This window comes from Rhinichthys klamathensis, unplaced genomic scaffold (assembly GCF_029890125.1).
Source record: "Rhinichthys klamathensis goyatoka isolate OS25496 unplaced genomic scaffold, OSU_Roscu_1.1 h1tg000611l_1, whole genome shotgun sequence".
Classification (NCBI taxonomy): Eukaryota; Metazoa; Chordata; class Actinopteri; order Cypriniformes; family Leuciscidae; genus Rhinichthys; species Rhinichthys klamathensis.
The window spans coordinates 151,915-170,741 of NW_026607064.1; positions in this window are offsets into that span (position 1 = coordinate 151,915).

Below are 18,827 nucleotides of genomic sequence, written 5' to 3' on the forward strand. Positions count from 1 at the left end.
ACTTCTTCTCCATTCATCATAATGACTTAGGCCTTTGTTTTGTTCAGTGTTACACTTACTACAGACAGTACATACATAAGTGTGTTGTAAAATATTTGAGAATATTGTTTTTATATTCAGAACACACAAATACACGGTAACAAATATATTTTATTTTTCCCACAAAAACAATGTACACAGTGAACATCCCAACCAACACAAAGTTGCACATACAGTGGTCTACATACAAAACAACAGAAAAATTTACTGTTACAGTAAAAATAATAATAATAATAAAAAAAAACTATGCTGCATCCTCTCTTCTGTTTTGGTCTTTTATGCTAAAGCTCTGATTGCTAATTGTAAAACTGTGTGACTGTGTTTGCCCATGTGACGAGTCAGTGTGCATATCTGAATGGCAGTGTGTTCCTTGTGAAAACAAGATATTTTCTGCATGAAAATTGTTCCAAAAGCAGAGAATTGTGTGCAGTGTTTTGAAAAAAGTGTGTTTTAGAACTGCAATTTGAGTGTAAAGCAGGAATTGTGCTTGTAGTTTAGCAGAATTGGTTCAGGGGCTTGTGCATGAGTTACATGTTGTGGTCATTGTGTCTCAAGTACCAGAATTTGAGTGTAAACAATTGAGAAAAACTGTAAGTAAACATATCTTGATTTAAGAATGTTTAGATATTTGTACTGGAAAACAAGATCAAATACTTTCATCACTGCACATTATTATAAATAAACACATCAAGAGTCTCTCTTACTTCTCAACCATCTTCCTTCAGACACTTCACACCATGCAACGAGCGAAATCAAGTCCTGCTGTTGAATATTAAAAAAACCATCACATTACAAAAGCAAAACAGCATTTTTATTTTGTTTTTAAAATGTTGTTTAGCAGCAACTGTGTTTTAATGAGTCAAGCTCACACACATGATTCAGTGCCATATGGGATCCTCTGAATAGTTAGAAAAAGGCTTCATTTTCACTCCAACCTTTGATTTTTTATATATTGCATAATGAAATCAAATATTCCCCTCACACTTTTGGGGATATAATCAATACTCACTTTTCAAATGGGCTCCGCATCATGCCTGGAATTTTATGATTATTGAAATGGACATAGCCAACATTCAGAAAACTGGAGCAGCGCCCCAGCCCTTTAAATGAGGCGATCAATCATCCTGTGCGTCTGCTGTTTCCAGGTCACCTGTAGATCCCGGGACACCTGTGGGAGGAGCGAGGACACACACACACACACACACACACGCAGAGACACAAGGACACACAGCAACACTTGCACACTTATATTACTATTTGAGTTGTGCTTTATACAGACGTAAAGACACTTCTGTTTCACTGATGCACTGCATCATCTCCTTGTTTAAATCAGTTTTTAAATCAGTTTTTATTAGAATCTTTTTTTACTTTTTGTTATCTGTTATGTATGGAAGCCTGTTTGCGCAACAAAATAAAAAAAGGTAATTGCGACTTTTTATCTCACAATTCTGACTTTCTTTCTCACAAATGCGAGTTTACATCTTGCAATTCTGACTTTTTATCTCAGAATTGAGTGATATAGTCGCAATTGTGTGATATAAAGTCAGAATTGTGTGAAAAATAAAGTCACAATTGTGTTATAAAGTCAGAATTGTGTGATATAAAGTCAGAATCGTGTGTTATAAAGTCCCAATTGTGTGATTTAAAGTCAGAATTGTGTTATAAAGTCACAATTGTGTGATATAAAGTCATAATTGTGTAATATAAAGTCAGAATCGTGTGATAGAAAGTCAGTGAAAAAAGTCAGACTTTTTTTTACATCAGAATTGGACATTATAACTCGCAATTACGAGTTTATACCTCATAATTTTGACTTTATAACAAGCAATTCTGACTTTATCTCTCAGAATTGCTCGTTATAAAGTCAAAATTGTGAGGTATAAACTCGTAATTGCGAGATAAAAAGTCGCAATTATGTTATAAAATGTTTTATTCTGTGGCAGAAACAAGCTTCAATAGTTATGCATGGATTCAAGACTGTACAAATGTGCCACGTGACAGATAAGTGGTAACAGTGAGTTCACTTACTGGTGACAAACTTTAATAGATTTAATTTTACAAAGAAACACTGGTACAGTTTTTCAAAGTGGAAAAGAAGTGAAAAAGAAGTGAAAAAGTCCAGTCAAAAGTTCATGAGGTCGCTAAGATTTTTAAATGTTTTTGAAGAAGCCTCTTCTGCTCACCGAAAGCTGCATTTATTTGATCAAAAATACAGTAAAATAGTGAAATATTATTGCAATGTAAAATAACTGTTTTCTATGTGAATATATAGTAAAGTGTAATTTATTCCTGTGATCAAAGCATCATTACTCCAGTCTTCAGAGTCACATGATCCTTCAGAAATCACTCTAATATGAGGATCTGATGCTCAAGAAACATTTATGATTATTATCAGTGTTGAACATATTTTTGTGGAAACTGATACATTTGATTTTTTTAGGATTCTTTGATGAATAAAAAGTTATTTGAAATAGAATATTTTGTAACATTATAAATATAAAAACCTTTGAGCTGGTACAGCATTTCCCCCCTTTTTTACTGTATCATTGTCTGTGAGAACTTGTTTTAACCTTTATATTTATTAATTTCCTTGATGAGATTTCCTGAGCGAGTGAGTAGCTGCGATGCAACATTAACACGGCTGTGTTTAGCATGTGTGTGTGGTCGATGTGTGTTCATCTCACTGCGTGACTTCAGGAATGATTTCTGCCCGAAGCAAAGACAGTGTGAGACGAGATACTGCCAAACTTTAGTATCAGGGTTAGTAGTTTGTTAGCAAACAGTAAATAGTACTTAGGGTGCTTATGGGCGGATGTGTGTGTGTGTGTGTGTGTGATTGATGAAGAGCAAACAGATCATTATGTTCAGCCAGTGTGTTTGTGTTTACCTCGCTGGACTAATGAGCCCGTCCTGTGTCTTCATCCCATCATGCACTCCCACACACAGACGCCACATGTCCCAGTGATGATCAGCGGTGGCTTCTTCATGTGAGAACAAGCGTTTGGCAAAAACCAGGAGGGTTTGAACGATGACCTCATCATGTGAAGCTCAGTCGATATCAGAGTCTCCGTGACCTTTATAAGAACATGAAAGCTTTCTGTTTATTTCTAATACTGACGCCCACCATACATGCGTGCCGATAACACTGGCACTGAAGACTTGTGTAACGCTCACTCCTCCTCAACGCTGTCGAATGCCTCCTTAACACACACACACACACACACACACACACACACTGATGTATGCACTCACTCACCTGCCTCCAAACGACCTGACCTCTTATTCAGAGCGAGGGCAATCCTCTAGAGATCCTAAAACACGGTCAGAAGAAAGCGTTCAGTTAGGAAGAAGCCTTCAGGAAACAGAAACGACGACGCTTTAGCAGCTCACTCGTTTCTCCAAGACGGCGGTGAAAATAAATTCACTTTTGCTGAAGTCTCCCGTTTCTCCTGAGACGAATATCTCACATAGAGCTCTGTGTCTCGACCAGGGGATGAAGATTGAGGAGCAGCTCTAGAGTTTCAGAAGAGAAACAGTCTCAATGTGCATAGGAGAATAATTAATATTTATTAATTTAATTCATTAAATATTACTATATTATTCATTTGATAATTATTTATTTAATCGATTAAATATTTATATATTATTTATTTAATAAATATTTATTCATTTATGTATTAAATATTTATTTAATTTATTAGATATTTAATTCATTATTTATTTATTTAATTAAAAAATTCATTTATTAAATATGTATATAAATCTTTTTTTATATGTATTTATTTAATTTATTATTTTTATTTACCCAGTGCTGTTTATATGAGTCCAAGTTTCTCCTGAGAAAAAGACTATTATATTTATTAAATATTAATATATTATTTATTTGATACTTATTTATTTGATCGATCAAATATTTATATTATTTATTAATATTAATAGATATTTATTGAATTATGTATTAAATATTTCTTAATTTTAATAGATATTTAATTCTTAAAAAATATTTCTATAATCTATTAATTTTAATGTATTAAATATGTATATATTATTTATTTAATTTATTAGATATTTAATTACATATTTATTTTTTCATTGATTAAATATGTATATATTTTTAAAAATATATATGTATTTATTTAATTTATAACATTTATTTAATATATTACACATGTATTTATTTAATTTATTCGATTTTTATTTACCCAGCACTGTTTATGAGAGTCCCAGACCTCAGCCATCTCACATGAGTCTCATCTAGAGCTCTGGTTCACAACTCATTTAAAATAAGACAAAACTAGCTGACAGAGAATCTGTGCTCAGTCTGCAATCAAGTCTCCATATGAACTCAAACACTTCTCATCTACGATCTGGATCGCTCTCCATTATGATTTTATAGCTCTCTCACTGCAGTGATGAAGTGACTCGTTCATTCGGGTCTGTTTGCATTTCTCCTGAAGGAATTAAAAGAGAAACATTTCTTTAGCAACGTTTCCCTCTCTGGCTCGATATTCGTATTAGTTGCGATGCTTGGGTGAACCTGAAGCTGGCAGGTTTGAAGCCCTGAGTAATTACACTGTTCTTTCACATGATTTCTCCCCTCCTCGAGCTGAAATGGTTTGACCTGCTGAAGTAAACAGGCATTAATCACAGGCGTGTGGGGAATTCTCCGGGGTCGAGCCCAAGGCGTTTGAAGGGGGATCGTGAAGATGGATGCGGTCGGTCGCGGCGCTGGGCGTTCGTGTCCTCGGGGAACGGCACACCAGCTGACGGGGTCACTGTGTCCACCTTGCAGAAGTGTGTCAAGGACAGGCGCTGAGTTTGTCATGCTGACTTCAAAATGCAACCCGAGTGGAGATCACAACCCACTCAGAACACACAGAGGAGAATAGCCCACCGCTTCAGAAGAGGACGACATCAGGATCATCGAATAGCTCTTCTTTCCTGCATTATACAATACTTGCTCAGTGTTGTCATATTTAATGTTTACACTCTAAAAAATGCTGGGTTGTTGTAAAAAACATGTAACCCAAAAATATGGGTTTGTCCATATTTGACCACAACCCAGCATTTTTTAGTGTATTAATTTAATTTATAAAATATTTATATATTATATTATTTATTTAATATATTTTTTACACTCAAACATTGGGTTTAAAATTTAATAAAAAAAATGTAACCCAATGACTGGGTTTGTCCATATTTGACCCAAATTTGGGTTAAAACAACCCAGCATTTTTTAGTATATTAATTTAAAAAATATTTATATATTATATTATTTATTTAATATATTTTTTACACTCAAACATTGAGTTAAAACTTTAATTAAAAAAAAATGTAACCCAATGACTGGGTTTCTCCATATTTGACCCAAATTTTGGTTAAAACAACCCAGCATTTTTTAGTTTATTAATTTAATTTATTAAATATTTATATATTATATTATTTATTTATTATATGTTTTACACTCAAACATTGGGTTAAAAATTGTATTAAAAAAATTTAACCCAAAGAGTTTGTCCATATTTGACCCAAATTTGGGTTAAAACAACCAGCATTTTTTAGTTTATTAATTTAATTTATTAAATATTTATATATTATATTATTTATTTATTATATTTTTTACACTCAAACATTGGGTTAAAAATTGTATTAAAAAAATTTAACCCAAAGAGTTTGTCCATATTTGACCCAAATTTGGGTTAAAACAACCCAGCATTTTTTAGTTTATTAATTTAATTTATTAAATATTTATATATTATATTATTTATTTATTATATTTTTTACACTCAAACATTGGGTTAAAAATTGTATTAAAAAAAATTAACCCAAAGAGTTTGTCCATATTTGACCCAAATTTGGGTTAAAACAACCCAGCATTTTTTAGTTTATTAATTTAATTTATTAAATATTTATATATTATATTATTTATTTATTATATTTTTTACACTCAAACATTGGGTTAAAAATTGTATTAAAAAAATTTAACCCAAAGAGTTTGTCCATATTTGACCCAAATTTGGGTTAAAACAACCCAGCATTTTTTAGTTTATTAATTTAATTTATTAAATATTTATATATTATATTATTTATTTATTATATTTTTTACACTCAAACATTGGGTTAAAAATTGTATTAAAAAAATTTAACCCAAAGAGTTTGTCCATATTTGACCCAAATTTGGGTTAAAACAACCCAGCATTTTTTAGTTTATTAATTTAATTTATTAAATATTTATATATTATATTATTTATTTATTATATTTTTTACACTCAAACATTGGGTTAAAAATTGTATTAAAAAAATTTAACCCAAAGAGTTTGTCCATATTTGACCCAAATTTGGGTTAAAACAACCCAGCATTTTTTTAGAGTATATTAATTGAATGTATTAAATAATTATATATTATATTATTTATTTAATATATTTTTTACTTTATTAAATATTATTTATTTATTTAAGATGTATTCATTTATCAAATATGTATTAATTTATATATTAAATATTTATTTTATATATTAAGTATTTATTTATATATTTAATTTATTACTTTATTTATTATAGGTTTATTTAATTTATAAAAAAATATTAAAGATTTATTTATTATGTATTTATTTTATTACATATTTATTTATTTAATTTACACAGCGCTGTTTATATGAGAGTCCCAGTTTCTCCTGAGAAAGACCTCAGCCGTCTCACATGAGTCTAAATTATAAATTATGAGCGCATGTGCTTTATTATGCAATATCCCAAAATTTGCACAAAAGTACGTGGATGAAAACATGGAAGTATCAGTTGTTGCTCTTACAATTCCTGAGGAGAAATAAAAGCACACACAGTGAGTTAATAGATATCCAGCAAGAGTATAGAGCTAGAACATGAATGTGCATATGGAGAATCATAAGTAAACGTTTGCTTTGGTGTGGAGGAGAAACAACGCAGATTTCATTTGTGATCTTTCTTTCCTTTCTGATCGCTTCTGTACGTGAGATCTTGAGTAAAGCTCAAAGCGTCTTTCTGACTGACTGTAAATTTTTTTTTTAAATTATTAAATATGTATTTAATGTTTATTCAATTTATTAAATATTTATTATTTAATTTATAACATATTTAATTAATTTATCAAATATTTATTTTTATTTATTAAATATTTCTTTAATTTATCACTGATGTATTTAATTAATGTATCAAATGTTTATTTCTATTTATTAAATATTTAATTTAAATATATCTATTAAATATTTCTTTATTTAATATTTATGTAATTATTTAATTTATTCAATATGTATTGGTTGAATTTATTGGATAATTAATTAAATATTTATTTAATGCATGTCATTTATTATATATTTATTTAATTCATTCAATATTTATTTAACTAATGTATTACATAGGGGCCTATATATGTATTTAATTTATTAGTCTATATTTATTTAATTTATTAGCCTATATTATTTAATTTATTAAATAATTATACATTTAATTTATTAGATATGTATTTGATTTATTAAATATTTATTTAATGAATTTATTAAATATTTATTTACCGTGCTTATTCATTCTTTCATTCGTTCGTTCATTCATTCGTTTATTCACACTTTCATTCGTTCATTCTTTCATTGTTTTATTCATTCATTCGTTCATTCATTCGTTCGTTCATTCATTCTTTCGTTCATTCTTTCATTCATTCGTTTGTTCATTCATTCTTTTATTCATTAATTCATTCATTCGTTCATTCATTCTGGCAGTGCAACTCCAAATGTTTTAAAGTAATAAACTGATAGTGAACAATGGTATCCTGCAAACGCTGTTGTTCTGTTGCAGGTGCAGATTCATCATGAAGGCAATTAGTCCTCGATAACCAACCTAAGACTGGTGACTATCTTCACTGTTTCAAACCCTTGTGTGTTCAACTTGACACGAACGCACGAGCTTCAGGAAGACCAGTGAGAGATAAGCACAGGTGTTTAACAGTGTTTGCGAGTGTCTCGCCTTCTGCCTGCCAGATGTCCGGCTGCTTTAACACAGAGGTCACACGTGTCCTTAACCTTAAGTGGTATTGATGCTTTAAAAGGGTTTGAGAAGGTGATCAATATGAAGATTCATTCAGTGGGTCATTAGAGTGTCCCTGCAGTCACATTACAGCTCTTCACACACACACACACACACACACCTCTGCCGAGCGCAGGCCTTGTCTAAGGTTCAGATTGCTCTGCGGGAGAATAAGCTGCTGATTGCAATCAGACAAAGATCTGAATCAAAGGTGATTACTCGCTCATTTCTGTGTGCAAATGCAATTTTTGGAAAATGTGCACATCCAAAATATTCGCTTATACACTTTGGACTGCAACTGGAATGGCACTGACTTTCATACATGATTGGGAATAATGAATACTGTCATTTTTACATATTTTGGGAATTTTAATGACATGCATGCATTAACGGCATGAGCAATGACATTCAGGCATCAGTGCGACGCCGATGCCAACAAAAGCAGTGTTTGGAGAGCTTTGCCATGACTGATGAGCCAATCATGTACGAATTGTTCATTTGTTAATTGTTAATTGTACATGTCTGATTCTGGACTGTCTGCAGCAGTGAGGACATCACAGTCATGTGTCATCAAATCAACAAAAGACGAAATTAAATAATCGACATGACGGAAAGACTGAAATCAGCTCTGAGCCGCCCAATCAGAAATCATCTCGTGTTCTTTACATTCACCATCAGTCAAACATTCACACACACACACACACACCTTTTATGATCATAAAAACCTTCTGATCAAAAGGCTTCTGCTGAAATTACTATGAATTTCTTTACAAAACTGAACTGTTTAAGTTTATAGAGTTTTTAAACTAGTTTCAGGCTCTACTACAACAGGTTTTCCTGCTTGAATATTGATTATTTTCCCCATATTCTCCATTGTTGCGGCTCCTCTCTTCCCAGTCTGTCAGTAACGCTCTGTTTACTTCCTGTCTCTATGAAGCCCCTCCTTCTGAAAAGCACACTGTGCTCTGATTGGTCAACTGGAGCAGTGTGTTGTGATTGGTCGAGCGCTTCGAGTGTGTTTGGGAAATGCCCCGCCCCTTTCCATAACCGCCAGTTTAACACACTACTAACTAACTCAACCAGGCCTCGCCCCTTTATTCTGCGCATTAATTATTATAATGAGGAATATTGTGATGTGTTCGTTCCTGGAAGAAACTCAATAAAAACTCATATAACTTTATTGTTATTCTAACATGTGGGAAAATATGTTTTAAAAGATTTTAAAAGATAATTCCAACTTTTTATCTCACATTTGCGACTTTATATCACGCAATTATGACTTTATATCTCACAATTATGACTTTATATCACGCAATTGTGACTTTATATCACGCAGTTATGACTTTATATTACGCAATTATGACTTTATATCACGCAATTATGACTTTATATCACGCAGTTATGACTTTATATTACGCAATTATGACTTTATATCACGCAATTATGACTTTATATCACGCAGTTATGACTTTATATCACGCAATTGTGACTTTATATCACGCAATTATGACTTTATATCACGCAGTTATGACTTTATATCACGCAATTATGACTATATCACGCAATTATGACTATATCACGCAGTTATGACTTTATATCACGCAATTATGACTTTATATTACGCAATTATGACTTTATATTACGCAATTGTGACTTTATATCACGCAATTATGACTTTATATTACGCAATTATGACTTTATATTACGCAATTGTGACTTTATATCACGTAATTATGACTATATATCACACAATTATGACTTTATATCACCCAATTATGACTTTATATCACGCAATTATGACTTTATATCACGCAATTATGACTTTATATCACGCAATTATGACTTTATATTACGCAATTGTGACTATATCACGCAATTATGACTATATATCACACAATTATGACTTTATATCACCCAATTATGACTTTATATCACGCAATTATGACTTTATATCATGCAATTATGACTTTATATCACGCAATTATGACTTTATATTACGCAATTATGACTTTATATCACGCAATTATGACTTTATATCACGCAATTATGACTTTATATTACGCAATTATGACTTTATATTACGCAATTATGACTTTATATCACACAATTATAACTTTATATCACCCAATTATGACTTTATATCACGCAATTATGACTTTATATTACGCAATTATGACTTTATATTACGCAATTGTGACTTTATATCACACAATTATGACTTTATATCACGCAATTATGACTTTATATTACGCAATTATGACTATATTACGCAATTGTGACTTTATATTACGCAATTATGACTTTATATCACGCAATTTTGACTTTATATTACGCAATTGTGACTTTATATTACGCAATTATGACTTTATATTACGCAATTGTGACTTTATATCACCCAATTATGACTTTATATCACCCAATTATGACTTTATATCACACAATTATGACTTTATATCACGCAATTATGACTTTATATTACGCAATTATGACTTTATATTACGCAATTATGACTTTATATCACGCAATTTTGACTTTATATTACGCAATTGTGACTTTATATTACGCAATTATGACTTTATATTACGCAATTGTGACTTTATATCACCCAATTATGACTTTATATCACGCAATTATGACTTTATATTACGCAATTATGACTTTATATCACGCAATTATGACTTTATATCACGCAATTATGACTTTATATTACGCAATTATGACTTTATATTACGCAATTGTGACTTTATATCACGCAATTATGACTTTATATCACGCAATTATGACTTTATATTACGCAATTATGACTTTATATTACGCAATTGTGACTTTATATCACCCAATTATGACTTTATATCACCCAATTATGACTTTATATCACGCAATTATGACTTTATATCACCCAATTATGACTTTATATCACACAATTATGACTTTATATCACCCAATTATGACTTTATATCACGCAATTATGACTTTATATTACGCAATTATGACTTTATATCACGCAATTATGACTTTATATCACGCAATTATGACTTTATATTACGCAATTATGACTTTATATTACGCAATTGTGACTGTATATCACGCAATTGTGACTTTATATCACGCAATTATGACTTTATATTACGCAATTATGACTTTATATTACGCAATTGTGACTTTATATCACGCAATTATGACTTTATATCACGCAATTATGACTTTATATTACGCAATTATGACTTTATATTACGCAATTGTGACTTTATATCACACAATTATGACTTTATATCACGCAATTATGACTTTATATTACGCAATTATGACTTTATATCACGCAATTGGCTTTATGCACAGCTTCACTACTTCCTGAACTTCAGTCAGCCCTTTGTTTCCTGTCTGTCATTATCGGACAAACTGATTAATCCAGGTGTGCCTGGCCTCAGTAACAATAATCAGGCACACCTGGACTAATCAGTTTGTCCAATAATGACAGACAGGAAACAAAGGGCTGGCTGAAGTTCAGGAAGTAGTGAAGCTGTGCATAAAGCCCATTATGACTTTATATTACGCAATTATGACTTTATATTACGCAATTATGACTTTATATCACTTTATAAATATAATTAATATTTGTATCTAAAAGTAGTCAAAATACATAATCTAATAGATTATATAACTACAATTATCATCATGTAATTTGTAATCAGTAACAGACTACAATCTGTAATCTATCCAAGAGTCCCACACAGTGTCTGTTCCGAATGTGGAAGACAAATGTATTCAAGCACGCCGTGTCAAGCAGAGTCGAGAGGACTATACTCAAATTAATCACATTATACCGAAATATTATATGAATGAACACAAAAGCGAGTGACAACTGTGTGAGTGAAGCTTCTGCAGACACAGATTCCTCCGTGTGCCGTCATCTCTCTGGAACCCGAGCCTGCTCTTTTACTCAGGTGTGTGTTTCAATATTGTCGAGTCGTGACGTTACGAGGAGAGCCGTATTTGTAGATCTGAGGTTTGAGTAACCAAAGAGGAAAGCAAATCCCACCTTATGATTAATGAGTCGCATGTCAGGACGTTCTCCTAATGATGATTTATGGGGATTTCTGAGGAACGCCATCGCTCTGTCATCGGGAGATCTGTCTTGAAACACAATGTTTGAAATGCGTACAGACAAATTATGCATGAATACAGTTGCGTTTCAATACACCACATCTATGATTATGTTAGTGAGGCTGTTAACCTTGATTTCCATTCCATCATTGCTAACACAAATGTCTTGAAATAATAAACCCATTGTGAAAAATGGCATCCTGGCAGACGGCGGTGTCGAGCTGGAATCTGTTTAATACGGTCAACACTTAAGAGGAAATCATCATTATTATCAATATGGGGTTTTTCTAGTATTGCAGTAAACATATTTAAGCATCATTTAAACAAGATACATGTACTTGAGAAGCAAAATTGTAACAATACTTCATTTTGATGAATAGACCGATAAATAAATAATTCTGGCAATGCAACTTAAAATGTTTAGAAATTGATGTGTGTGTGTGTGTGTGTATGTGACTGTGTAGAATGTGTGTGTGTGTCTGTATGAGTCTGTCTGTGTGTGTATATGTGTGTGTATCTGTGAGTGTGTGAGAGAGTTTGTGTGTGTGTGTGCGTGTCTGTCTGTGAGTGTGTGTGTGTTAGTATGTGAGTGTGTGTGTGTGTGTGTGTGTGTGAGAGTGTTTGTGTGTGAGAGTGTGTTGTGTGTGAGTGTATGTCTGTCTGTGTGTGTGTGTGTATGTGTGTGTATGTGTGTGAGAGCGTTTGTGTGTGAGTGTGTGTGTGTGTGTCTGTCTGTGAGTGTGTGAGTATATGAGAGTGTGTGTGTGTGAGAGAGTGTGTTGTGTGTCTGTCTGTGTGAGTGTCTGTATGTGTCTGTCTGTGTGTGTGAGTATATGAGTGTGTGAGTGTGTGTGTGTGCGTGTGTGTGTGTGTGCTCCAAACATTCTGAAATGATCATATTGTGACAAACGTCCTCCTGAGAGGATCTTCTGGAGCTGGAATGTCTTTATATGTTCAGGTTATAACAACACAAACACAGCAGCACAAAGAGGAAACCAGACACGACATGCTTCCAGCGATCAATAACCAGAGCCGCTGTGAGCGTCTCTCTTCCCAGCCCTTCCCGACGCGATCATGTGCCGATCCTGAAGTAAGAGCGGGATTATTTCCACGTAACTCTAGACCTCAGCCTCGATCTGATAACGCTGGACGTTTCCCAGAGAGCGCCTGCGACTGACCTGAGGGTCGACTGCATTTCAACACGTTCTCTTCATCAGCATATCAGCCATGCCATCTCTCACACACACACACACACATATACAGACACAGACACTCACTCATACACACTCATTGCTAGTTGACCATTATTACTCCACTTCATTTGCAAGGGGAAAGAGTTTGTGAAATCAGTCTGATCTTCTTTAATTTAATATATTAATTTAATATTCAACAATATTATTGATCTGATTGACACCATTATATGAGAACTGGACTAAGCTGAACGATGACATCACGTTTTTTTCCAGAGCGGCTATATATATATATATAAATTAAATAAATGAATAATATTAATAATAATGTGTGTATATATACACTACCGTTCAAAAGTTTGGGGTCAGTGAGAATTTTATTTTTATTTTTTGGAGGAAAGAAATCAATACTTTTATTTATTAAGGAATAATTCATTTGATCGAAAGTGACAGTAAAGACATTTATAATGTTACAAAAGTCTTTTGAACTTCCTATTCATCAAAGAATCCAAAAAAAAAAAAAAAAAAAACTGTACAACTGACAGACCAACAACTGTTTCAACATTGATAATAATAATAAATGTTTCTTGAGCATCAAATCCTCATATTATACTGATTTGTGAAGGATCATTTGACACTGAAGACACTGACACTGGTGATGCTGAAAATTCAGCTTTGATCACAGGAATAAATTACACTTTACTATATATTCACACAGAAAACAGCTGATTTACACTGGAATAATATTTAATACTATAACTGATTTTTGTTGTATTTTTAATCAAATAAGCGCAGCCATGGTTAGCAGAAGAGAATTCTTTTAAAAGTATTTAAAATCGTACCGACCCCAAACTTTTGAACGGTAGTGTATATATATGATTATTTTTAATCAAATGAGAAGTTGAGAGGGAATCACCTATGAAAATAATACAAATAATGAATGTTCCTAAAATTAGTCCTAATTTTTTTTTTTGTCAAATATAAATCTTTAATTTTTTGATGTTACACTCTTAAAAATAAAGGCTCCGGAAGGATATTTCTGCAGCGATGCCATGGAAGAACCATTTCGGGTTCCCTAAAGAACCTTTCAGCGAGCGAACAGTTATTAAAATAAGAATTTTTCTTTTGTCTTAAAAAAAAAGTTAATAATCTGTAGAACCTTTTTTCAACGATAAAGAACCTTTTGTGCAACAGAAAGGCTAAAGGTTCGTCATGGAAGCACTGAAGCCAATAAAGAAGCGAGTGTGTAACATGACCCAGACGTGTTCTCGACAGGTTGTGTGAGATCCACCCAAAGCACGTCCCATGCCAGCAATGACCTGTTTATCTCATTATGGATGTTCGCTACAGGGCAACAAAATGCAAAGCAAGCAGGAAAAATTAAAATCAAAACTATTCCCCCTTTAACCGTCTCGAGAGAGTCTCGTATCCTCCAGACATCAGTCAACGAGAACACAGCAGCAAATGAACCGCAGTGATACTCGCATATAACACACGCAAAGGATGAACGTCAGGCCTCATTTAAAAGGTGTGTAAACAAGAGCAAAAAAAAAAATCACGCTGTCCCGGAAACCTATTTTCAGTAAACCGAAAGCCAAATGATTGAGATGAAGACCGCAGTAAATATCCAATAAACTCACCCAGAGAGCTGCTAATGTAGATTACTGAAACAAAAACACTGGGAATCAATGACTGATGATTGGCTGGCCGAGGAGCCCAGGGCGCGCACACACACACACACACACACACACACACACAAGTGCTTTAATTCTGCTTTTGTTCTTTGTGAACCCAGACCGTGATCCGCGGAGCTCCTGCTGAGAGCGGGTGGAGACAGCGGGACGGGGGAGACGGCTGGGTTATGTCGGACCCCTGTGCTGTTTCTGCCCGGGGTAACGGCGGCGCTCGCAGGGCTTTCTTCACGACCCTTCACCCCACACTCAACCCAAAGTACAGGACAACTGCAAATGATCAAAAACATGTGTGTATGAATCAACACTGAGCTGAATAATCACACCAGTGTCTTCTGTAGAGCTGCTTATCGTTGCATTGAACTTATTTCATAATTGATTAACTTTACATAGTTCATAAACTGAACTGAATAATGGCACTTCTTGAAGCAGAACCTGAATTTGTCTCATATTTGAAGAATTTAGCATCATTTATTTAAAAAAAATTCAAAAATCAAGTCAAAATGTATTTCTATAGCACATTTAAAAGCAACAGAGTTGCACCAAAGTGCTGTACAATAAAACATTTAGCATAAAAAAAGAAAGCATAAAAAGAAACCATGCAGCATACAAAATATAAACACATTAAACAACATACAATAAAAAATAAAAATAAAATGCAATCTGTATTTGACCTTATGCACCAGAGAAACAAGGACGCCGCCATCTTTAGAATATTGTCTTTGAACTTTCATTTTTGCGGTCGCTCTGTATATCTTTATGGCATCGCTTTTAAAGTGGATTTACTTAATGTAAAGTTATCATGAGGATTGAAATGTTTAATGCAGATGTCTCAACAAATGTCAGTCGACCAGGAAGATTTTTTTAAAAACGAGCCGTTCATTCATAAATACGGAAGATCGCTGTGAAAATACAGACCGGAAGTCAAAAGACAACGAGCGCAGCACTGGAAAGGGGCGGAGCTACAGAAGATCTATAAAGCACTACTGAAATAAATAAACTTGACTAGTATGACTTTAAATTAAAATGTCTCTATGAGCGATGTATCCTTACAAACTCTGCACTCAACATCACCAATCTGAACTGAAAGATAACTGTATTCAAAAAGGTTTCCGGGTTTGTCATTGGTCAGTCGGTCAGTTAGCCCCGCCCCAAACTCACATGATTGGCTGAGCCACAAATCGGAATGTTGGGCCGCATCAAAGCTCTAAAAGTGTTACAGTGTTTCACTCTTCAGGAATTGAACTACCAATGCCTGACTCTGAACTTTAAACTGACGCTCTGAACATCTAAAACATCAGGTTAGCAGAAGAACACTGTCGAGCCGTTGTGTTGACCCAAATATTAACGTGAAAACACACTTACAGATAATCAAGGGGGAATCAAAATGACGTTGGCGTCTTCAGCTTCTCGCTGAGCTGTTTTCTGCAGCAGTGGCCTGAACAAATCAGACAGAATCACTCCAGATGAAACACTACAGGGTTTTACACTCACATGTGAAACAGTCTATATGTATCTATATATACAGTATATCAATGTCAGATATGTATATGTGTGTCAGATCATTAAGTTCAGTAAAGGATTCATCAGACTGATTCAAACTGGTAACTCACCTTTTTAAAGTCTCCCTGTAGTCAATAATTTTATCCCTTAAAACTTACCAAAATTACATATTTAAACGTTTTATCCTTGGAAAATATTCTTCATAACTTAAAATATCTTGAATGTAACTCGACACCCTCGCCTCATTTAGTATGCGTGGGACTATGAATATGCAAATGAGCCCTGCCTCCACTCACTCGCTCAGCTCAGAGATCCACTGGTTGACGATCACACGTTGATCTGATTGGTTACAAGGTCGTTTGTGACGTCAGAAACACCAGCGATTTCAAACCGTGTTTTTGAGACTGTCTTTGGTTCACTGCAGTTTTAAGGAGGAAATACTCAGCAATGCTGTCGACTTATGAACTTACACATGGTGTGTCTTAAAGCGTATTAAAAACACCACATAGACACATAAACAACATTAAAAACTGGATTTACACCACAGGGTGAAACTTTCACTTTAAGCTATTCATTAAAAGAATCGACTCATAAGAGTCATTTGTTGGTGAATCGTGCTATACTGAACACGTTCTCTGTTTTGATTTACTAAAAAATACCGGCTGATAAGAATTATTTGTTGGTGAATTGATCTACACTGCTGATGTTGCATTTTCATTTACGAGTCCAACCTGTAAAAACATCTGAATAAAAAGGTTTCTTGTCGTTTTTTTTTTTTTTTTGGTCTGTTTACTGCAAAACACTCAATAAAGTCACACACTAAATCACATTCACAACTCAACTAGATATTTTTTGTGTGAAATGGAAAACAAAATAAAAAGTCTCTAATTTGTGCACAGTTCGACCATGAAGCAAATAAACCCATTTTCTGTGTGTATCTTCAGTGCAGTCATTTCTCTCTGTCTCTGTATAAGCTTTTGAATGATTGTCTACGACTGCAGAAGAAAGAGCTTCTCTAAGCCTTGCGAAATGAAAAGCTACTTGAGTGATTGACTCCAGTGGAAGAGGGGGAGGTTGATTATATTTCGAAAAAATGTTTATTTCAGCCATGCATCATTAAATGCAACCGCTAACAGCACCGGGAGTTTTATCCACAACTCAGATGGAAACAATTGAAGTCGTGTATGATGGTGGACTCCATCAATAAACAGCACAGACTCCGAACCCTGCTGTTCTCACTCCATAATTATTATGGAAACAGAGAAACTGTATAAAAGATTCCTGTCTATCTAAAGTGACCTAGTTTCAATATAGTTTAAAGTAAACCCCTCATTCATACAGTCCAAAATTATTCAGACACCAGATATAATTGTTTATATTTTTTTCACTAGTGTGTGCAGGACACTATAGTTCACTTATGTAAGTGAGGAGAGCAAAATAAAGTCAAATGTGACATATTATACCCAAATATTCTTCATACAGTGACTACCAGTGACATTTATAAATATTTGGGACCAAAAATCAATGATTCCTCCACTTTGAGCTGATGATGTTCTGCTGAAGTGTGTTTTCTGTAATTGTTAATGCTCTTTTTACACACAGACTGAACAACATGAAGCATTGCTTGGTCACTGGTTGCGCTAAACTGGTATTATCTAATTGTGTAGTTAAATTTAATTTACGTGAACAAACCGGAATCTGTGGTTACCAGAAATTTCCCGTAAAAAAATACGGTAGCAACATTTTAGGTTTTACAGACTTTTAACCGTATATAATTTTACAGCAATAAACCGTATTTCATCATCTGATATAATGTTAATTTACTGACCTTTTGAAATATTAATATCGGTTTTGTACCTTTGTAATACACTGAGAGTCACATGATCAAACAAAGCTCATCACAAGAAGCTCTTTCACAAGAAACAGGTGCTAGGTGGTTGCTATGTGGTTGCTAGGGCATTATGGGTGGTTGCTAGGCTATTCTGGTTGGTTGCTAGTGTGTTCTGAATGAGTGTTCAGTTCAGTCTGAGAAAAAAATGTGAGTGGTGCTACTCTGTGCAAAAGCATCAGGGTGTTGCTAAACAGTTGCTAGGTGGTTGCTAGGGCATTATGGGTGGTTGCTAGGCTATTCTGGTTGGTTGCTAGGGTGTTCTGAATGAGTGTTCAGTTCAGTCTGAGAAAAAAATGTGAGTGGTAGTACTCTGTGCAAAAGCATCAGGGCGTTGCTAAACAGTTGCTAGGTGGTTGC